The sequence below is a fragment of the Rhinatrema bivittatum genome, chromosome 7 (genome assembly GCF_901001135.1).
Source record: "Rhinatrema bivittatum chromosome 7, aRhiBiv1.1, whole genome shotgun sequence".
Taxonomy (NCBI): Eukaryota; Metazoa; Chordata; class Amphibia; order Gymnophiona; family Rhinatrematidae; genus Rhinatrema; species Rhinatrema bivittatum.
The window spans coordinates 129,503,970-129,528,219 of record NC_042621.1 but is presented as its reverse complement, the minus strand read 5'-3'; the positions used below and the strand labels follow the sequence as shown (position 1 = coordinate 129,528,219).

At 45.1% G+C, this 24,250-nt stretch overlaps 1 protein-coding gene across 7 annotated transcripts in view; it reads left to right on the top strand.

The window, feature by feature from the left end:
* MICU1 (mitochondrial calcium uptake 1) overlaps positions 1-24,250 on the top strand; it is a 512,953-nt gene that overhangs the window by 151,717 nt on the left and 336,986 nt on the right. The window lies entirely within an intron of this gene.

Below are 24,250 nucleotides of genomic sequence, written 5' to 3'. Positions count from 1 at the left end.
GACAGATTTTGACTAGAAACAAGAAGAGACAGTAGAATCCCAGTTTGTGTTACAGAAGACCTCTGTGTATTGGGACGGTTGAAGCTTTTCATAAACTATTAGCCTGTTATAACCTCAGACAGTTGGCTGCCCAATAAAAGCATTAGATGGCTCAACACCAGGACCTGCTCAGATTGGAAATCTGTTCCCTCTTGTAAGCCAGAATGGTCACACTTGTCCCACCACTGGAGAGAGGATGAGGAATTTATATTTGGTACTTCCTGGTTCCAAAAAGACAAGGAGGACTTTGGCCTGCCTTTAGATCTAAGGGCCTATGTATTCCTAAAGAGGAAATGTTGAAGATGTTTACCCTGGTCTTCATGTTTCCCTCCCTAAACAATGGGGATTGGTTATGATCTTTGGATCTTAAGGAGGGTTATACACACATGGAAATACTTCCCGGGGCTGTGATGTATCTCAAATTATAGTTAGGGAAACACCATCTCCAGTACCCTATATTGTCCTTTGGCCTAGCATTCACAAGATGTCTTTCAGGCATCACAGCATTTCTGTGCAAGTTGGTGGAGGTGGTCATATCTTTGTCTACTTAAGCAATTGGCTGGTCAAGAGAGCATCATGAGCAGGAATAGATAAGTCCATGCAGAGCACTGTCTGGTTGCTGCAGTCACTAGAAATTGTCAACTACTCCATATCCAAAGTGAGCTTGACACCACAGTTGGAATTTATATGGGCTCTGCTAGACATGACTTAAGCCATACATATATAATTTATTTCCTGTGCCTTAAGGTGGTGGTAATTGTTCTTCCCTTTTCTTTTTTGTTTAAGACAGCATTTGGCTAGGGAATCTCATATATGATTATGATGAACTGCTTTTCCTCAGAGAAAGCAAAGTTGCTTACCTGTAACAGATGTTCTCCGAGGACAGCAGTTTGCCAAACCCTCCCCTTGGAGGAGTTCTCCCTCAAGTTATAGCTGATGTATAAAACTGAGGGAGCCAGTGGGCCATAACAGTGTGGGAATTACTGTGCATGGGGACTATAAGGCCTTCAAGCTTTTTCAGATATCTTTGGAGGATTCTGTCTATTCAGTGCTAAATCTAGTCAAGTGAACTACATCTGTGTGATTGATTAAACTGTTTTCTTCAGAGAACACCTGCCAAAGGCAAGCAATTTTGCTTTGCTCTTTTTAAATGCATAGTGCTATGTTATGATGATTATACATCCATAGAGGAAAAGTGCTTCAATGGATCCAACTCTGAGCAGCTTTGGACCTTCAGATATGAGGCAGCTGACACAGTTTATCTGACAATAGATACTCTAGTTAATTAATCTGAATCTCATGATACTTTTATTTCAGAAGTTTAATTAAGTTGTAAATGCTAGATTTCCCTTTTTATGTGCTCATTGCTCAGGAGTCACTCTTAGTAGGAAAGAGAGCATTGTTACTTGTATAGAAAATCGTTACTGTGATTGCTTTGGCTTTTTGAGATGTGGGCAGGGCATTCTTTTTTGTTCTCTGGAGAAATTCTGAAGTTTTGCAATCTTCTGCTACTACTTTCTCTTGAATTGAACCATTTGGATTGTACTGTGTCGTAAATAAGAATATAAGAATCATAAGAACATGCCATAAGGGTCCACCAAGCCCAGCATCCTATTTCCAACAGTGGCCAATCCAGGGCATAAGAACCTGGAAAGTTCCCAAAAACTAAGTCTATTCCATGTTACCGTTGCTAGTAATAGCAGTGGCTATTTTCTAAGTCAACTTATTTAAAAGCTGGTAATGGACTTCTCCAAGAACTTATCTAATCCTTTTTTTAAACACAGCTATACTAACCTCACTAACCACATCTGGCAACAAATTCCAGAGTTTAATTGTGCGTTGAGTAAAAAAGAACTTTCTCCGATTAGTTTTAAATGTGCCACATGCTAACTTCATGGAGTGCCTCCTATTCTTTCTATTATCCGAAAGAGTAAATAACCGATTCACATCTACCCGTTCTAGACCTCTCATGATTTTAAACACCTCTATCATATCCCCCCTCAGCCGTCTCTTCTCCAAGCTGAAAAGTCCTAACCTCTTTAGTGTTTCCTCATTGGGGAGCTGTTCCATTCCCTTTATCATTTTGGTCGCCCTTCTGTATACCTGCTCCATTGCAACTATATCTTTTTTGAGATGCGGTGACCAGAATTGTACACAGTATTTAAGTTGCGGTCTCACCATGGAGCGATAGAGGCATTATGGCATTTTCCGTTTTATTCACCATTCCCTTTCTAATAATTCCCAACATTCTGTTTGCTTTTTTGACTGCCCCAGCACACTGAACAGACGATTTTAATGTGTTATCCACTATGACGCCTAGATCTTTTTTCCTGGGTGGTAGCTCCTAATATGGAACCTAACATTGTGTAACTATAGCATGGGTTATTTTTCCCTATATGCATCACCTTGCACTTATCCACATTAAATTTCATCTGCCATTTGGATGCCCAATTTTCCAGTCTCACAAGGTCTTCCTGCAATTTATCACAATCTCCTTGTGATTTAAGTGCTCTGAACAATTTTGTATGATCTGCAAATTATTTACCTCACTCGTCGTATTTCTTTCCAGATCATTTATAAATATATTGAAAATATATCCCAATACAGATCCTTGAAGCACTCCACTGCCCCACTCCCTTCCACTGAGAAAATGGTCCATTTAATCCTACTCTCTGTTTCCTGTCTTTTAGCCAGTTTGTAATCCACGAAAGGACATCGCCACCTATCCCATGACTTTTTACTTTTCCTAGAAGCCTCTCATGAAGAACTTTGTCAAACACCTTCTGAAAATCCAAATACACTACATCTACCGGTTCACCTTTATCCACATGTTTATTAACTCCTTAAAAAAGTGAAGCAGATTTGTGAGGCAAGACTTGCCTTGGGTAAAGCCATGCTGACTTTGTTCCATTAAACCATGTCTTTCTATATGTTCTGTGATTTTGATATTTAGAACATTTTCTACTATTTTTCCTGGCACTGAAATCAGGCTAAATGGTCTGTAGTTTCCCCGGATCGCCCCTGGAGCCCTCCAGTCTTCAGGTTCAATGGATTGAGTCATGCCAATGATCCATCAAGCCCAGTATCCTGTTTGCAACCATAGTCAATCCAAATTATATTGTGTTAGTTGCTCTGTATGATTCCATGGATTTCCCAAACCTGTCTGCCAATGTAGGCTCTTCTCCTTGGGCTCTTAAATGAGTAATAATTACAAATGAAGAGGCAATGCACTAAGATACATTATAAATTAATAAAATTTGATATTTCACTTCAGTGACATCGAAGCATGTTACATAAAGAAACTTACTTACCTTTCCCACTCTTTTTAAATCCATCCCTAACGCAGCTCCATTCCCAACATAGTTGAAAATTACATCATTCGATAAAAATGGTAATGTATGTTTTGTTTACAAAATTTTGTGTGCATTATTTGCTGATTTTATGAAGTATTATTTATCTATTGTGAACTTGGCTGCAAAATTTATGCAAAAGTAGATAATGAAGTGCATCATTAAGCAAATCATTTAATTATCTATGTTTGCATAGCTACATAATGCGCAAACTCGTGTGCATGCGATTAGCATGGGCCATTATCACATAATGGCCCATTTTCTTGCAGCTTAGTACATCAGCCTTGAAGTATAGAACTCAGATAGGACTCTCTGCCCGTGGCTCCTCCCCTGTATCACCAAAGGTTGGCTTGAATTCCACATTTCTGGCACTTGAGCAAGGATGCTTCTTCCTTCTTTGCTTCCCTCCATTTACTCCCTGATAAGTCTTGTGCTCTTTCACTTTCTGATTTTCACTTTCTATTTTCAAATGGTCTGGTTCCTCCATGTTTTCTGATTGCTTTAGTGCTGTTCTGCTTCAAGCACACTCCATTCCCAGTCTTATAGACTCGTCAGCACCTCCTTCGCCTGAGCAAGCATCCTCTCACTTTAGGGCTTTCTCTTCTTTCCTCCTATCATTGTAATAAAATATCTTCTGACTTCCATGTTTGTTTGTTTATTTGTTTGTTTGTTTGTTTGTTTATTTGAAGTCTTTTTTATACCAAAGTATAGCTATCTGCCTTCACTCCGGTTTACAGAATAACAACTTGATACAGATAACGAACAATATAAATGGGTAACATGTTAACTAGACGTTATGGAAACTTTGTAGTAAATATTGAGGTTAAACATGTCTAACTATGTATAAATATTGCCTAATCAGGTTATAAACGATTGCTGATGCATTAATTCCATGAAAAACAGGGTTGCTCCAGCCTGGCTAAAAACTGACTTCTTTCAAACTGCCTATTCTGACATCTAAAATTCCTTTGGTGTGCCAACCTTATTAGTTCGTTTTCTTCACTACTGTTTTGTTACTTAGGAAAACAGTCCATGGAAAAGCTCTGCAAAGGGGCGCCATCTTTAAGTAAATAACATAAATATGAATAAGGTTAGACAGATATACTCCTTTTCAGAATACACAAAAATGATCTGCCAGCTTGCTATTGTGTCTGCCTCGCTGATCCAGTATGTGGACAAATGGAGATATAGTCACGTCATACACATGGGCATGCATGTCAGGATTGATGGATAACAGTCTTCGCTTTTCCAAAAACACACAAAAATGAGAGAGTGCACTCAAAGGAAGTTTGAGAGTAGAAAGAGAACGCCATCCCTGAACTGTACCATGCCATTCTCTGTGGCAGACACATACTCCTGAGTAGGTTTCCAGCACCTAGGGGAACATGTTGGGCTATTTTTTTTGGTGTCTTAAAGTGAGGATGTTAATGTTATCAAATGGTGGTGTAGAAATAATTTCTGAATGACACTGCTATTTAACTTGTTTCTGTTTTTCTTGTGTTCTCTTTTTTTTCTGTTTCCCTTGTTTGCACCCTCTTTTTCTGACCAGAAACTGTTATGTAGCTAGATTGCAGCTTGGGGCTTATACCTTACGGCCAGCATGTCCTCTGTTCTCTTCCCATAGCCAGATGTGACTGAGATGTTTCTGGCTTCCTTTAAGTGGGTCTAATGTAAATGCCCTGCAACTTGCTGGCCAGTCTCCTTTCTCATACTGCCTGACTGTTGCCCTGCAGTGTCCTTTGGCACATAAGTGAATCTTTTGTTCCCCCAGGCATGCCCTGTTTGACAGCTAAACTAGTATCCTAAAGTACTCCTGGCATATACAATCACCGGTGGATAAAAGGCTATGATTTGGCCTCTCTTTTTCTGAGAAGATAGAAACAGACCCTGAAGCTAGAGTGAATCCCTTACTGATACTCTCTGAATGAGATCTTGGGAGAAGGAAAGAAAAATGAAAGAGAGACTTATTTTTTTCCAAATACTTTGTAAAATATATTGAGAACAGGCAGAGCAGTCAACAGTGAAAGGTTGAAGTCTGAGGGAATTCACTTGCTTGGCTGTGATTTGGCAAGGCTCAGAGTTTGCTTTTCCTAAAAAAAGAAAACTTATGCTTTTCATTTTAATGTTAGTGAGCATGTTCTCTCTGAAAGGTGATGCAATTTTAAGAACATAAGAAATTGCCATACTTGGTCAGACTAAGGTTCCATCAAGCCCAGCATCCTGCTTCCAACAGTGGGGCTATTCCAGGTTACAATCACCTGGCAAGTACCCAAACATTAAATAGATCTCATGCTACTGATGCCAGTAATAGCAGTGACTATTCCCTAAGTCAACTTGATTAATAGCATTTTTATGTATTATTAGTATAATTTTTATTGACCTTTTCCAAGCAAATAAGTATAACAGGTTAAGGCATTAAAGAATCCTAGCATACTACACACCAGTTCAAAGGTTTACCTATTTAATCACATAAAGAAGAGAAAAAAAAAAAGTAACAGCTACATTTCTGACATGAGTAGCAATAGACCTGCACACTGTTACTTCATTGTGATACTCTTTTAAGACTGGATTCCAGATTTCATCAGATTGGTGTCTTGTCCCAAGTCTTTTTTTTTTTCCATTGAGGCAATCTCCCAAGCTCTGCAGAGCCAACCATTTAAGATTGAACATGATGAAGTTTTTCATTTTGCAGCTACTGAAATTTGAGCTGCTCTTGAAAGATAAGTAATCCATTTAGCCTCCAAAGAATAAACATCCTTGATTGGAAGACCTAATACAAGCCTTGGGGTCAAAGGACGTTCTTCAGATGCAGTCATCCAAGTTTTAGTCCTTATTTTTCCCAGGCGTTTTATAAAAAAACAAATAAAAAGTTGTCATACTGGGTCAGACTGAGGGTCCATCAAGGCCAGCATCCAATCTAGGATGCAAGTACCCAAACATTAAATAAATCCTGTTACTTATGCCATAATACCCAGTGGCTATTTCCTATGTCATCTTGATTAATAGCAGTTTATGGACTTCTTCAGGAACTTGTCCAGATCTTTTTTTTAATCCCGGCTACACTAACTGCCTTTATCACAACTGGACAAAAACACAATTTATGTATATAACCACTCTCCATACCACAGTTTCTTTGCATTGCTATTTTCATCTTAGGAAATGAGTTCTTTTCAGAACTACAATGCAGGAGAATATTCTGATCATGCCAATAAGCTCGGGCCTTCCTTAAAGCAGTAATTTACTTTCGGGTCGATACAGTAAGGCCGTGTTAGAAAGAGTGCGGCAGTGCCAGGCGCACCCTCGTTTGCCCCACGCACTGTTCTGATCACATACCGCTCGATACTCTATTTAAATTGCTTGCAAATGCAAGCCGCGTATGCAAAGCGTTAGGCGAAGCGTTAGGCCCGCGCAACCCATTTTACTGTATAGGCGCTTAATACAGCGCCTATACAGTATCCTGGGTGCGCTGGTACCTGTCATTTCAAATGACATTTGAAATGACAGGCACCAGCAAGTGGATCCCAACTTTAACCCAGGAAAACCTAAAAACCGAAAATCCCCTCCTCCCGAAGCGGCTCGACATGTGCCAACTTACCTTTTGTTGCTTTTCAGCCCCTTCTCTTCTCTGCCGCCCTCCGGAGGGGGCAGCTGGCGGCGAAAGCGGCTCGCAGCGGTCCCCCCCGCGCAGGTCCCGGTTCTCCTGGCTCGGCAACAGCAGTACAACAGCTAGGGCTCCATCCACCCCAATCCTTCCTTCCTTCCTTCCTGGCTCGGACAAATTGTGAAGCGGCTTGCAGCGTTCCCCCCCCCCCCCCCCCAGCGCAGGTCCCGGTTCTCCTAGCTCGGCGTGAGGTGAGAGCCCACTGTTCTGTGCCCTCTCCAGCACGAGCGGAGCGAAGCGTTCTTTCGTTGGCCGGAGCGCCCGTCGATTTGGGCGCTCCGGCCAATGAAAGCACATAGACGGGCGCGCGTGACGTCACGGCGTGCGTCACGCAGGGGTAAGGGTAGGCGGTAAGTTAGCAGGTTAAACGCGGGGCAAAACGGCAGGGTAAAATAGCAATAGTTGGGGCGCGCGTTACTGTATGGGAGGGAATAGCTAATTCGATCGTTTACATCTGATATACATGCCGCGTGCGGAAGGGGTTACCCGGGGATTTAAAGAGGTGGTAAGGATGGGTTAAAGGGGATAGTGTATCTCAGGAAGGGCTAACGCGGCCGGAAAGTGAGTAGAAAGCGGGTTAGGAGCGGGGTAACCGCGGCCCCACTTTACTGTATCGAGCTGTTTGTAAGTAAAACTGAAACTAAGTTTTTAAAAATGTACTGTGATTGTGAAGTGTAGTATATTCCTCCCAGATTATGCTGAGACTATTTAAACCTAAAATCAACAGTGCTCAAATACTACATTCAAATTGCTATCCCTTTACCCAGGAGACTGAATAAAAACCTGCAGAGCCACAAGCAGTACTTCTCTCCATGAAGCTATTTTTCACTACTGTTTCTATCCCCATGTAAATGATAGTAAAGAAAGTCAAGTCAGCTCTGTCTGTTCCTGCATACAATTCAATCTTCTCTTACCTAGAAGGGTGTGCATTCTGCAACTCATCATTTCCCCTCCTCTTATCTCGCCCTAATCCCTTTTTCTAAACTCTGTTCATTGGGCAAATCACTCTTACCTGCACCCTTCTCCGCCAACGCCAACTCCCGAATCTGCACTTTCCATTTTGTTGCACCGTTCACTGGGAATAGACTTCCTGATTCTGTGTGTTATACTCGCTCTCTAGCCTTATTCAGATCCAGTCTAAAAGCCCACCTTTTTAAGGCTGCTTTTAAATCTAACCACTGGTTCTCCAGATCATAACCTTGTTAGTTTTATCCGTTTTCTTATAAATTAAATTACCAAGCTGGCTTGTTTTGAGTTGTTCCATTACATGTTGTGTGTGGATGTAGTAAGCACACAAGAACCCAAAGGGCCAAGATCCTGCAGACTCCCTCTCTCTAACAGGATCACGCATCAAATCAGCATGACAATAGATCCCAGAACAATTAATATTTATTAAAAGTGCTCAGTGAAGAAAATAATGCAAGAAAAAATGATATATGCAGATAGCAGGAATAATAATAATGCAACATAACACATTCATTATGTGTTGCAGTCCCTTCTGTGGAAGAGCTCAGGGTTGCAGCATGTCTTTCTATCCTCCTCTAGTACTGTGCTGTGCATCTTATTTTATGCTGGGTAGCCTCTGAGTGCTTCAGGGGGCTGAGGAGAAGGTGCCTATCCCCTGCCCTTCAAAACCCCAGCACGCAGAGCAATGCTGAATGCTTTTTGTAGCATAGCTAATCTATATCTGTTTACTCTACTGAGATACATGTCACAAGCAGACAACTAATTGTGTCATGGATAAGTTAACCTTTCTCCTTGTGTGAGGGATGTGCTTTGCTACAGCTGTGTTAGAGATAAGTTAAACTTTATCCTATTGTCAGGGATGGTGCTTCACTAGAACCTTGTAAGTTGTAAGTTAACCCATTCTGAGCTGGCCAGACTCCCGAATCAAGTATTCCCTTGCATATGTTTGTCATAATTAGATTTGGGCCGATACAGTACAGACGCGCAAGAAAAAGTGCGGCAGTGCCGGGTGCCCGCTTGTTTGATGTGCGCACATTTTGGTTCACAAGCCGTTCGATTCAGTATTCAAATTAGAGTCAAATCCAAGTGGCGGCAAACGAGCGTCCAAAGCGCGTCAATGAAGCAGTAGGCGTTCGCAATCCATTTTACTGTATAGAGCGGTATACGGCGCCTATACAGTATCCAGGGTGCACCGGTACCTGGCAGGGTACCCCGGCAGGCAGCGGGGACGTGGAAGTTCAGGGACCTTCCCGCCTCTATCCGGGTGTCCCTGATCGGAGGCCCTGGTGCCTTCCAACGTCCATGGCCATTGCCTTGAGCGCCTGGCCGGACGTCCAAGGTCGCAGCTTCCGTTCATGGACATTCATGGACATTCCTGCCTCTTTCCGGACGGTTGGCTGGGTTCTCCTTGCTGCTGGGCTCCCCTGTTGGCCTCTCCAATCTGCCAAGCATTTCGAGCATTTCTCATTCAAGCATTTCTCATTCTGCTTCTCAACTGAATGAAAAATATCGCCAGAGCCAATATATGCATGTTGTCCATGGCGCTGTCCGGTATGAAGCTGACCGAACACCACACTAACGCCAGGGTCAGGGTAGGCGGTAAATATTGAGGTTAAAGATGCGGTAAATAAGCTGGTTAAAAAGGCAATAATTTGGGCGCACGTTACTGTATCGAGGGGAATAGCTAATCTGATCATTAACATGTCATATACATGCGGTAATAGATACGCGTCTTTTTCGGCAAGCGCTAAGGACGCGTAAAAGCCGATACTGAATCGCGCGTCCGTCTTACGCGCTCAAAACGTGCTTCCAAAGTGGGTTAAAAATGGCGCAACCGCGGCCGCGCTTTACTGTATAGGCCCGATTGTAAGCTGTGTGGAACAGAGATGGTCTTTTATGCATGTCTTTACAGCGCTGTGTATATCCAATAACGGTATGGAAGTAAGTGTTAGTAACAGTGATTAGGGCTGCCAACTGCCCGGTTTTGGACCGGACAACCAGGTTTTCCGCTGTGCTGTACAGATTCCGAACAGAAGTACTGACCGGACACTGAAAATCTGTTTTTTTGCAAGAGGCTCCTTCTCTTTCCCACAGCTTCTAGGATATAGGGAAAGACAGAGCTGAAAGCTGCTGCACTGTGTCCCTACCCTCTTGCCTCCTTTCCTGTGTTGTGATTGGATGGAATGGGGAGAGGAGGTGGGGCACAGCACAGCCCTTAGTTCCCAGTGGCTCCACAGATCTCTGCAGCAATGCCCTCTGGGTCCCTCCCCCTCCCTTACTGAGTGCTGGGCCAAGACCCAAGAGAGGGGGCTGCAGCGAGCCAGCCGAGGGATACAGGAACAGAGAAGGGGAAGAGACAGTCATAGAAACATAGAAATGATGGCGGAAAAAGACCAATGATCCATCCATTCTGCCCAGCAAGCTTCCCATGGTAGTATCTGCCGCGTCGTGCAGGTTACCCCCATGTATCAGTCAGTTTTGCTTGATGTGCTTTGCTTATGGGCTTGGCTGTAGAAACAGTCCTGTGTTTTTTTTCCTTAATGTCTGAGCATCAGTACCCCTGACTGTGTAAAAAAAAAAAAAAAAAAAAAAGTCATGGCTTGTGCCGGTTGTCCCTGAATCCAAATTTCTCTTTCCTTCCAGCCCCCACCCCCCAACCCCCCTCCTTTGAAGCAGAGAGCAAGGTTGCAGTTGCATAAAAAGCATCAAGGTTTAGTGGTTAAGGGTAGTAATCCCATGCTTCTATTAAGGGTAGTAACCGCTGCACTGTGCTGGTTACCCCCAAGCTCATCAGTTCCACAGACCATAAAAGCTGGGGACCTCGATGGTTGCTGTCTAAATCCAATTCCCCTTTTCTCCTGTTGTTGAAGCAGAGAGCAATGTTGGCGTTGCATCAAAAGTATCAAGGTTTATTTGATTAAGGGCAGTAACTGCCACACCAGCAAGTTACCCCCGTGCACCCTTTCTTCGTTTCCTTTTGGATTTGGCCATAGAAGCAGTCCTGTGCTTTTTCCCTTATGTCCGCATAACCGTATCCCAGGCCATGGAAGTCGGGGCCTTGGTTGTTGTCTGAATCAAATTTCTCTTATCCCCTGCCGTTTAAGTGGGGAGCAATGTTGCAATTGCATTAAAAGTATGAAAGCATATTGGTTAAGGGTATTAATCTCCATACCTTCTGCTAAGAGTAGTAAGAACATAAGATATGCCACACTGGGTCAGACCAAGGGTCCATCAAGCCCAGTCTCCTGTGTCCAACAGTGGCCAACCAAGTCACAAATACCTGGCAAGTACTCAAACATTAAATGAAAGGCTGGGAAGGTTTTAAGGAAAGAGAGAGCGAACTATCTGTGTCTGAGTGAGGAGGCTGTGTGTTTGGGAGTATGTGTATGAGAGAGGAAGTTGTGTATTTGGAAGTGTGTGTTTGAGAGAGGAGGCTGTTTGGGAGTGTGTATCTGTGTATATAAGATACGAGGCTGTGTATTTATAAGGAAGTATGGAGATGGGTGTCTATTAGAAAGGCTTTAGTTTTGATAAAGAGCAAAACTGCACGAGAGAGACTGAGGTTGATGTCTTTGAGGATAGTTGAAATAACATTTCATAAAACAAAGTATATTGTGGGGTTGCTTGAAAGCCAATGAGTGGATTAACAACTGCTTGAGTCTGTAACCTTCCCTCCTCGCTTCCACCTCCCCTCTCAAAGCATGAGGTTTAGTGGGGGGTGTCTAGTTATGATCCATGGAAAAGTTGGCCACCTTACTAAAGATATCAGAGTAGATAACCATATTTGGTGATTGAAAATAGTTGTAGTTAGATAAGTATAACTTCATTATAATGTGGATGTAGAGGCTTAGTTAACAATGGAGTCTAAAAACCTTTTTTGGAAGCATAGACATTGGAAAGAGGTGGGCTACCTAGACCATGGCCCCACCAACTTTTCAAGGCGCCATCATGGAAGCACTCCTGCAGGCGTGGCACAGCTCTGTGAATCTGTTGTAGGAGGGGAATCTGACTGTTTCTTGCAGTGTGAGCTAAACTGCAAGGCAGGACAAGACAGGGAGAAGACCCCAGGTTCTGACCTGATTGAGGAGGAGCAGAGCTGAGGAACCAAAAAGAAAGGATGTGAGGAGAGAAGGTGGCTGGACAGGGACTCCCAGCTACCAGGTAAACAGAGTGCTCAGTCTTGACTTCATAACTGTATGGAATAAGGATTGCCCAGGGAAGGTGCAAGGACAGGTTGATACAAACCAAAAGTAATAGCATGAATCTGTCAGCCTATTTGTCCTGCAGGAAGCTAGACCTGGTACTACCAGGTATGCACACCATGCAATTGCACAAGGAGGCACACCCGAAGGGGGGAGGGAAGGTGGAAGAAGAGGCCCATGAGGCCATCGGTGGACCCCACTCAACCAGTGACCAAGAAGAGAAAGAGGCCTGCAAGGTCACCAGTTGGGGCCGAGAAGAGGAAGAGGCTGCCGTTGGAGCCTATCCCACTGGCAGCCAAAAAGAGGAAAAGGCCCGCGAGGCCATCAGTGGATCCCATCCCACCGCGACCCAGAAGAGGAAGAGGTCTCCAGCAGCCAAAGACTGAAGAGGGAGCCTGTTTTCCTGCTGCTTCTCAGAGCCAGTGTGCACTATCCAAAACACATGCAGCTAGCACGTGCTCTATATTCATCTTGCGATGCACGAGATCAGCATTGAAGAAGTGCTAGTCCCAAGAGAATTGATTAACACAGGGTCTGCATACATGGAGGAGCAGCAGAATGGCTGCTGTGTGTGTATGTGAGAAAATACATGAGAGCCTGACTAGGGTATGGGTATGTGTGTGAATGAGAGCCTGACAAGGGGTGTGGTTGGTGTGAATGAGAGCCTGTAAAAAAATAATTTTAGGCAGCTTAGCTAGATCCCCAGAAGACTTTGTGATGGATCACAACAGGCTCTAATTGATGATTATTGCATTTAAGTTGAGTACTGGGATTGTATAAAGGCATTGACACTATCATGTCTTTCCTGGGATGTCCTGGCAATAGTGAGCTGATGGGGGGGGGGGGGGGGGGGGGGGGGTAGAGAGCGGCTTGGTTGGAGAGGATGAGAAGAGCTGTGGGGGATCGGGGCCTGCAAGAGTGTGAGATAGCCAGCTGTGTGGGTATTTGAAGGTGAGAGGTAATTTGGGTCAGGAGCAGGGAATTGGATGGGGAGAGAGAAAAGGGGATCAGCTGTGTTTTGTGGTAAAGAATTTGTGTGTGTGTGTGTGTGTGTGTGTGTGTATATATATATATATATATATATATATATATCGTTGGGAAAGCAACAGGTATGAGAAAAGGAATAGGGGTAGGACAAGAGCCCTGGAAGGGATCCCTTCCTTCTCCTTCCAGTCTTGATCCCCTGCTGCTCTTGGCTTTTCTCTTCTATCTCTCATCCCAGATCCTAGGACCTGCCTTCTCCTTATCAAAAAAAACATCCTTCCCACCTTTCCTACTTCCTTTCTTGAGCCCTAAAACCTCCCTACCTTTTTCTCCTCCTCTCTGACCTGAAAATATTCCTTCCCAGAACCTTCCTTCCTTCCATCTATTTCTCCTTTCCTACCCACCCACCCTTCCTTTTTCCTTCTTCAGATCCTGGAACCTCCCTTTCTGTCTGTCACAGTCCTGGAACCTACCTCCGCTCCTTTCTCCCTTTTCTCACTTCTCCTTCCTTCCTTCCTTCCTTCCCTCCCTTTCCTAGTCCCAGTCCTCTCTCTCCCCTGCATCAGTATCTGAAATCCCCAGCCCATAAACTCCCCAAAGAATGAAATGAATTATACAGACACAAGGAAGATTGGAAAACCACTTTTGCTGTTGTGTAAAATAGATTTACATTAATATGCAAAAGGGTGTAAACCGATGCTAGCATATTGCAGGTTTGCCACAGAACATCAGAAACTTCTCTGCAGTGCTAAAGCATGCCAGATGCCTGTGTTTATCGCTCCCCTTACAGCTTGTCTGTCTCATGTTTCTGGCACACAGGCTCGTGTATAGTATTGTGAATCTCCTGGTATGGTAAAATAAATATGTCATGAAAAATAGTTGACTATGAAAAGTTTGGGATGTATTTGGTGTCATGTGATGCTAAGAATGGAAAGAATTTGTGGTTTATTATTTCTTGAAATATGTAAATTAATATGCAGAGATTCCGAAGCTTTGTCTGAGAATATGGACACGTTTTTGAAAATGCACCATATTAAGATTAACAGCTGTGGGTTTTTTTTTTCCTCTTCCAGCCCATCCTCTGCTTCCCCTCCTTTTCCCCTTTGCTTGCTGTACCACATCCATCCATTGTTTTATCTCTCCCTTTGTGCACTATCCTTCCTATCACCTTCTGTACACAGTCTTCCTTCCTTGTTCTTCTTTCTCCATCTTTGTGCACCCTTCACCGTGCTCTCCACATTCCTACCCGCCCTTTACATGCTCTTCTCTAGGTTCGCCACCTTCCTATCCACCCTTTCTGCATTGTCATTCTTCCTCCCCTTCTGTGACCATGCTCCCCCTCTCTCCCCCCTTTGCTTCATCTTCTCCTTCCTCACCATCTCCCATGTCCACTTTCCTCCTCTCTACCTGCCCTTCCCATTGCAGTAATTGCAGTTGCACTGCTGGAACAGGCTACGCAGATGGGCAGGAAGCATTTGTATCTCCTGCATTGCTGCTCTTGCTACCTCCTACTGCCAATTGGTTGTAATCCCACTGCTGAGAGCCAATAGACACTAGAGGTGGTAGAAGCAGCACCTTAGGAGACCCAGTGTTTCCGTCTGTACTCTATGGCTTATCATTCTGTAAGTATGGTTCTGCAGTGGCAGGATTTACACGGCTACTGCTGGAGTAGAAGAGTGATGGAGGTGGAACAGTGTGAGCTACTATGGTCCAGAGAGCCTGGGAACTCTTGCAGAGCAGGGTATTTAAGTCTCAAGTCAAACTCAGAAAGTTCTCCTGGATGGCAGCAATCGATCTTAGCCTGGGATGCACACCAGAACTGGATAGCGACTTTCCAGTTAAAATCCATTGACACTGATTTAAAAAAAAATAACATTTATGAACTAATAAATAAAATATTTTTTACATCGTAACCAATATGAACCGATCATATCCGATGAGTATGAAACCAGTATGTGACTTTCACTAACCTGGCTAATTCCAGAGGGTCAGGGGAGCTGCTTAAAGAATTTGGAAAATAGTATACCACTACTTTCAAGAATTTTGCTTTCACAAGATCAGAGTTGCGCCACAGTCCTCTGCTTTTCTCTTGCCTTCTTGGACTCTTGCCAGCATGCAAACTACGAGACTTGGCTGCAGTAAATTTTTTTCCTTATTTCATCCCCAACATTATTGGGATCAGTCATGAACCAATTCATATATAAACCAAAATCTGAGCATTGAATTTCTAACTTCAATTTTAGCTGACAGGCTGGATCTCACTACCAAACCCATCCTCTATCCCAGCAGATATCCACTTCAGCTCAGGCCACATTTCTTTGATAGGACTAGTCTCTCTTTCCTAGTTGGTGTTCTGAGTGTTCCTTCCGATAAGGCTGTCCTATACTTCCCAGACTGGTCCCACTTTCTTCTGGTTGTCTATTTTTAAGGCCTCCCCCTGGGCAGGGGTGTAGAGCCTGATCCCCAGAATGCTGATCAAGGTTCAAACCTTGCCTGCTTTCTCTTCTTGCTTTTATTCAGTGTACTTTGTTCCTGGGCTAATTGTTCTGCTGGTTGCTTCTGTTGGTTTTCTCACCTGCTGAAGTTCTCATTGTTGGGGTACAAACGCCCTGTGGGACCAAGCGGTGATCCCCTAGCACAAACGTGGACTGACTCCAACCTTTCTTAAAACACTTTATCTTTATTTGCCACTTTAACATATATGGATTAGTAGACCACCTTTACCTTCAGAACAGTGTACTCCGATTACTTACAGTTAGTACTGCTTCCCTCAGTACTCATACAGCTTCGTTACAGCTCAGTGTTTGGACAGCAATATTCTACAGAAGCTGCCTTCCTCCTGGAGACCTAGGCCTGGTCTGACTATCCCCACCTGAGTCTAAGCTTTTACTTCTCCTCTGTTGGACCCTGCCCATAGAACTCTCTCTCACAAGGGGAATTAAAGTAAACCATGCACCTAACCTGGTCTTGCACCAGTTTAAGGGGGAACATAGGGACACTGCGTCACATAACTCCACCTCCAACTGGTCCAAGTGTTTTCACTCCCCCTGGATCCCATCCAGGAGAGTTCCTTACCTCCCCATCCCCTATTATTTGGCCACCCACCAGTTAGGCTTGGGGTTAGGGTTCTAGGGTTATGCTTACCCCCATCTCCCAGGGTAACCCTAGACCACCTTATCACCACCCAGTGTACCACCTGCACCCCCAGTCCTTTAATCAAGTCTCTTGGTGGATCTGGGTTAAAATTCCACTACACCAGAACTTCTTGGACTGGCTGTGGTGCTTCCATCAGAGATTCCTCCAGTTTCCTCTCAGCGCACTCTGGCCACTTGCTTACGCCGGTTGCTTGCTCCTCCACAGCCTCACTTGATGGGGATCTCCACAGCGCCACTCTCTGGGCTCTATGTGGTTCCTTCCTCTGGGTTCTCCTCCCCATCATTGCTGGATTCTCTGCAGCACCACCTCTGGGCTCTCCACAATTCTTTCTTCTGGGTTCTCTTCCACAGCCTCACTTGCTGGGGTCTTCATGGTGCCTCTCACTTGGCACTTCATCTCCTCTCTCACTGGCCTTTTCATGCCCTCTCTCTCTGGGCTTCTCATGGGTGCAGTCTCTGGACTCCCAATAGTATTTGGGTACCTTACAGGGTCTTCATCCGGACCTCCTGTAGTGCTGATTTCCAACTTTCCAATAGTCCCTCTTCCTGGGCAGTCTGTTTCACCCTCATCAGTGCTCTCTGTGACTCATCTCTCAGGGTTCTTCAGAGCCCCCTTCTATGGGCTTCTCACGGGAGCTACTTCTAGACTCCCAGTAGTATTTGGGCACCCTACAGGGTCTTCTTCAGGATCACCTATAACACCAGTCTCAAACTGATGCTGTAACTTGGCCAGCTCACTGGACCACTCTGCCAGCAACTCATTCAGTTCCTCCATGATCTGTGGGTACCCCTCATCCAGCCACTCTAGGCATTTACTCTCTGCCTGGCCTGGGCTCTTGGGAGTGGGTTCCCTTGCTTCATTATCCTGGCTAGCCTTTCCAGCTGCCAAACCTCGAGCCTCAGGTCCTTCCTTTGACCCGATTCTTGGGGCTGGAGAACTCCCACTACACAGAAATACATAGCTATGCTATCCTTCCAGCCCTCTGGCTGCTTTTGCATCACTTATTGCTGCAGTACTCTGACTGCTCCACTCCAGGTTTTCCTGCGGCTGCACTCCTTGAACTGCAGAGAAGCTTGCTTGCTTGCTTGGAAGACTGCCCACCCTGTTCCCATTCACCGCACTCACAGCCCACTCTGGCAGCTTTTCCAGGGCCTCTCCCTGCTCAGCACACTCTTGCTTTACCAGTGTTTCTTCCTTTTTTCTTTTTCAAGGCAAAAAGTAAAAAAAAAACCAAAAATCCACAACATGACCAGCATTAACTTGTTACTGTTAAATACCTATCTACCTTCAGCAGAGCTTCTCTCTTTAGCCAGTTCAAACCTACCACTTTCTGGCTGTTCCTGAAACCAGGCCCACTTACAGTTTCCTCTCTACCTGAAATTTTTTTTTCTGCAGTGCAGCTTCTGAGCCACACCCTTTCACAAGCCACCGTGTTGTGTGCACCCCTGCACTCTATACTTTGTTTTAGAGCCGCAGGCCCCTGGTATTCTGTACTTCATTTTAGAACCCAGGACCTTTTCACAGCTTTCTGTATTTCAAACAGATACTTCCCTTTCTCTTCTGCAAAACGTTTGGCCTCCAAACTGCTTCTGGCAGGCCACACATACACCAAACATTTCTTTCTCATTGATGCATTACTGACTCAGCTGGCGTCAGTTCCCAGGATGGCAGTGATTGCTGGCGGGGCACTGAGGTCTCCCCCTATCAGTACAGTGGTCATCACTGTTCCAAGGAGGAGGAAGCTCCACTGAGGCCAGTAGAGACTTTGAGGCCTGTAGTCCCCCATCCAGTTCCATCGATGCCTGCACCTCTTGATGTAGGCCAAGAACCTATGGTCTCATCCCCTGTGGCATACAGTGAGGATGAGGGTCCCTATGACCCCTGGAGGGGGGGAGGTGATCAAACTGAGTCCTCCGAAGACTCAGATGGTCTTCCATCAGATCCTTCTCCTCCAGATGAGCAAAGGAAGTCTCCACCTGAGGACTTGACCTTCACAGGGTTTGTGAGGTTGATGGCAGAGGCCATCCCATTCCAGCTTTTCACAGAGGAGGATGCCAGGCACAAAATGCTTGAGATCCTTCAGTTTGTGGAGCCTCCTAAGGAGATCATGGCAGTCCGGGTACATGAGATCATTAAGGAGTTGCTGCAGAGGATTTGGGAGCTCCCCCTCACAGTGCCGCCTGATAATAAGAAGGCAGACAGGGTTTACCTCATCAAGAAGGCTGCCAGATTCAATAAGCATCAGCTGCCTCACCAGTCTGTGGTGGTTGAATCTGCCCTCAAGAGGGCCAAGCACTGTCAGACCTATTCCTCTGCATCCCCGGGAAAGGACCACAGAGCGATGGATGCTTTTGGCAGGATGGTATTCCAAGGCACCGTGTTTATTTCCCGCATCACTACCTACCAGCTCTACATGAACCACTACTCGAAGGACATCTGGAAGCAGGTACAGGAGGTGGCTGAGCAGCTGCTTTAACAGCAGCAAAACACCCTTATGTCACTGGTGCAAAAGGGTCTGGAGTGTGGAAAACATGAGGAGTGTGCAACCTACGATGTTTTTGAGACTACATTGAGAGGCTCTGTAGCGGGAATTGGCGCCTGCAGAATGGTATGGCTGTGGAGCTCGGTTCTCCGACAATAGGTACAGGAACAAATCGCTGATATGCCATGTACTGGAGAGAATCTCTTTGGAAATAGGGTGAAGGATGCTGTGGCCCAACTCCAGGACCATTATGAAATCCTCAAACAACTCTCCACCAGAACTCTGGACCTGTCATCCTCCTCAAGGAGGCTGTCGAGGCCAGGGCCAAGGAAGTCTTTGGCGAAAAAGGAAGTACTATCCTCTGCCTCCTCACTCCCATCAACACCATCAGAGCTCCTGCGGCCGTCCCAGGCAGCAAAAACTCCCAAGCCTCAGCCAGCTATTTGGTCAAACACGGGGACAGGGTTTTGACTGGGCTGTAGGGAACGTAAGCCAATCGTCCGTACCCTCAGTCGGTGGCAAGCTGCGTTTTTTTGCAAACCAGTGGCCCAATGTAAACGAGGATCAGTGGGTTCTGTCTATCATCCATCAGTGGTACCATTGAACCTATTGGGTGTCCTGCCATACACCCATGTCAAGATTTTCTTAGGTCACAGGAAGTATCTCAGATTCATGGTGAGAAAGCAGCACTTCCAGTACCGGGTGTTGCCATTCTGGCTCGTGTCTGCCCTACGGGTCTTCACAAAATGGCTGGCCTTGGTGGTGGTGCACCTCCGCAGACTGGGAGTACATGTTTTCCTGTATCTGGACAATTGGCTGATCAAGAGCACATCTCAGGCAAGTCCATGCACTTGACTATTTGGGTCTTGGAGACACTAGGGTTCGTTCTCAACTATCCAAAGTCCCATCTCAGTCCATCACCTCAATTGTACTTCATAGGAGTCCTGCTAGACACGGTTCAGGCAGAGGCCTTTCTGCCTCACCAGAGGGCCATTGCCTTGATGACCATTGCAGCAGAGGTTCCTCAGAGTCAGTAGGTATCAGCTTGGCACATGTTGAGGCTGTTGGGTCATATGGCCACAACCGTCCATGTCACTCCCTTGGCATGCTTGCACATGCGCAGAGCCCAGTGGACGCTGAGGTCATAGTGGTGCCAAGCCACTCAGAGCTTCCAGGATTGCATATGAGTTACCCCATCTCTCAGGGACTCCTAGTCTCGGTTGCGGGTACTTTCTAATCTGGAACAGGGGATTTCCTTTCGGAGCCTCCCTACTCAGATTGTGCTAACCATGGATGCATCTACCCTGGGGTGGAGAGATCAGGTGGATGGGCTCAGCACCCAGGGCCTGAGGTACACTCAGGAACGTTGTCAAATCAACTTCCTGGAGCTCAGGGTGATCAGGTACCTGCTGTGGGCTTTCAGAGATCGGCTATCCAACAAAGGCGTCCTGATCCAGACTGACAACCAAGTTGCCATGTGGTATGTCAACAATCAAGGAGGCACAGGATTGTACCTCCTGTGTCAGGAAGCAGTCCAAATCTCGTCATGAGCCCTGTCTCATGGGATGGTGCTCAGGCTGAGACGGTGTATGTGGTAGCGGACTGACTGAGTCAAGCCTTCAGACCACACGAGTAATCCCTGGACCAGGGGCTAGTGAATCAGAAATTCCGACTCTAAGGGAGCCCGGACATAGATCTGTTTGCATCCCCCTGCAACAGGAAGGTACCTCAGTTCTGTTCCCTGTACAGGTCAGACCGCAAATCAGCCTCAGACTCTCTGGCCCATTGTTGGGGCAAGGGTCTTCTGTATGCATATCCTCCGATTCCTTTAGTGGCGAAGACTCTCTTGAAGCTTTGTGAGGACAGAGGGACTATGATCCTTATAGCCTCTCATTGGTTGAGACAGGTCTGGTTTCCATTCCTGCAGGAGTTGTCCATCCGGAAACTCATCAATCTGGAACTTCCCCAGATCTCATCATGCAAGATCATTTCAGGCTGCAGCATCCCAAACTCCAGGCCCTGTCTCTCACAGCCTGGATGTTGAGAGATTTATCCTGCAGCAACTTGATCTTTCTGAGGATGTCTCTCGAGTCCTGGTGGATTCTAGGAAGTCTTACACTAGAAATTCCTATGGTCTGAAGTAAGGAGGTTTTCCCTGTGATTTGAGTAGAAGGCCCTAGATCCATTCTTCTACCCCACACAAAAAATGTTTGAATACCTTCTATGCCTATCAGAGGCTGGCTTAAAAACCAACTCTGTCAGAGTTCATCTTAATGCAGTTAGCGCATACCACCATGATGTAGATGGTACACCCATCTCTGTACAGCCTATAGTTGTACAATTCATGCAGGGCCGGCTTCGGTTGAAGCTTCCCTTAAGGCCTCCTTCTGTGTGTTGAGACCTCAGCATGGTGTTAGCTCAGCTGATGAAAGTTCCTTTTGAGCTACTGTGCATCTGTGACCTGAAGTACCTCTTCTGAAAGATCATATTTTTGATGGCGGTCACTTCAGCACACAGGGTCAGCGAGCTCCAGGCCTTATAACTTATGTACCTTATACTAAGTTTTATCATGATAGAGTGCTCTTGCGTATGCACCCTAAGTTCCTGCCTAAGATGGTGATGGATTTCCATCTTAACAAGTCAATCATCTTGCCAATATTCTTTTCCAGGCCCCATTCTTACCAAGGCGAATTAGCACTGTACAGTTTGGACTGCAAGCGAGCTTCAGCCTTCTATCTGGCATGGACTGAAGACCATAGACAGTCCACCAAACATTTTTTTGTTTCTTTTGATAAGAATTGGTTGGGCATTGCCGTTGCCAAACAGATACTATCCAGTTGGCTAGCAGATTTAATCTCCTTTTGTTATACCCAGGCGGGACTGCATCTTGGGGGCCATGTCAAGGCTTATTCTGTCAGAGCCATGGCAGCATCAATGGCCCACTTGCAAGCAGTTCCCATGGAGGAGTCCTAAAGGTTGCGACCTGGATTTCTCTCCACACATTCACATCCCATTATTTTCTGGATAGGAATGGCTGACGCAACAGTAGATTTGACCAGTCTGTCCTCCGGAACCTCTGTGAGGTTTAGAATCGAATTCTCCCAACCTAGAGCCCATTGTTTGGGTTCAGGCTGTCTCCCCCTCTGTTACCAACAGCACCAGTGATGATGTGCCCATTGGTACCTGGTTGGTGTTTGTTGGTCTGCTTTTGTGTTTGGGAGCAGCCTGTAGCTAGGGATTCACCCATGTGTGAGGACTACCATCTTGCTTGACCTCAGAAAGCAGAGTTGCTTACCCATAACAGGCGTTCTCCAAGGACAGCAGGATGTTAATCCTCATAAAACCCACCCACTATCTCGCAGAGTTGGGTTTCTCCTATTTTTTATTTTTATCATAATTCTATGTTATGAGAATGAAGAAGGACCCCATGTGGATGCTGAGTATGCTCAGTGTGCCTAGTCAAAGTTCTAGAAACTGACATAAGTTTTCCTTAACAAGGCTGCATGTGATGATGTCACTTACGTATGAGCACTAATATCCTGCTGTCTTCGGAGAACACCTGCTACAGGTAAGCAACTCTGCTTTCTACAGGAACTACCTTCCTCCTGGAGACCTGGGCCTGGTCTGACTATTTCCACCTGGGACCCAACTCTTATTCCTCCCCTGTCTGGCCCCACCCACAGAGCTTTCTCTCACAAAGGGAATTAAAGTGGACCAGACACCTTGCTTGGTCCTGCACTGGTTTAAGAGGGAATACAGGAGCACTGCCTCATACACCCCATCACAGCTGTTTATAAAATGTGAATAGCATTTTTGCATTCAGAGTATGGCTGCTCTTACCTTACCATGTCTCTCCATTCCCTCTCCCATTGTTCCCTCCCTTCCCATCTGCTGAACTGATTCACACTCCTGCAGAGGTATGCAGGATGCTGCTCTCAGCAACAGGATTGGCTGCAGTGTTTCAGTGAGCACAGGACAGGGACCGTAAGCTAGTGTGCGGAGGGGGACGAAGATGTTTAAATGCACCATTGTTCAATATATGACTTACCTTAGGCTTAGGAACACTTGGAAGAAGGGTAATTTCTCTATGTATAATATTGGTCTTATTGCCTGTTGTTTTCATATTCTTGTTCTCAATAAAATTTGAATTGGAAAAAAAAAAGCCAGTGTGCTCTCATCATCCCTGCAGCAATCCCATAGTCTCATGCCACAGGTTTCATGATTGAAAAGAATGAATGGGTCATCGGCGAAAGTGCTTCTGCAGGGACTTGAGAGTTCAGGCCAGCTCAGTCTTTTGCTTGGTGAAACACAGCACCTCTATCCTCAACACCACCACCACACCATCCACCTCTTCTATGCATGCAGGCCAGTGGAAATGCCTTGGGAGAGGGGTGAGAGTATGCAAGTACATTTTTCTCTTTAGTAGGTGTAATTCTCAAGAGCTGGTGCAACAGTAATGTTTTAAAGTGATACGGGGCAAATACTTTCTGGTTTGTGTTGGGTAGGTTTTGAAATGTATTCTCACGAAATGTGTGAATACACAACCAGAAGGACTTTACATGCCTATAAAACGGATCTTGGGTGAACATGGTTTGAGATTAAAATCCAAATGTTTTGAAGTTCTGTGATGTGTATGTACATAGAGCACGATCCAGATTCCTGAGTGTCTTAATGCTATTATATTACAAGTCATTCCTCTTAGTTTTCTTTGAGTCCATATTGAAAAGGTTTGTCTGGCATAGTTCAGGATTTACCAGTGCACTTATTGCATCTAACTTATCCAGGTAAGTATCTGGATGGATAAAACTTACCTAGGTAAATCAGAGGCATTCTGGGGGGAAAGGAAGGGGAGTCCTGAGTTATCTGGATAATGCCAATATTCAGCATTATATGGCTAAGTTTATATATTTATTCCAGTTTGATAGCCTACCATATTCAGATACCTTTAGTCTTGCTGAAGGGCTGGCCTAATTTATCAGAGTATATTCCGTGGCATGGCTTTGCTGCTGAATATCTGATTTAATTTAACCAGGTAAGCTTATCCGGTTAACTTAACCCTTGCTTCTTGTTTTTATTTGTTCTGTTCGCATCTCAGTGATTTAGGTTTTTGGCCATAATCTACCTAGAACACTTGGTTTGTTTTTGGCAGAATATGTACATTTTTTAAATAAATCTGCCCCAGAGAATTTGCAGCTGAATATGGACCCCCTATGATTTAGATATTTGTCTTGTGTACAACATTATTAGAGCATGAGCAAAGTAATACCTTCAACCAATCGGATTGTGATTTTCATCCCGTATTATCCAAGATGATATTGTTCTTGGGTATTGGAAAGGAAAGACCCAGTGTAATCATCACAATTGCTTTTGTGTTAGGGTTTCACACTGTGAAGAGGTCTTTTGGTTACCT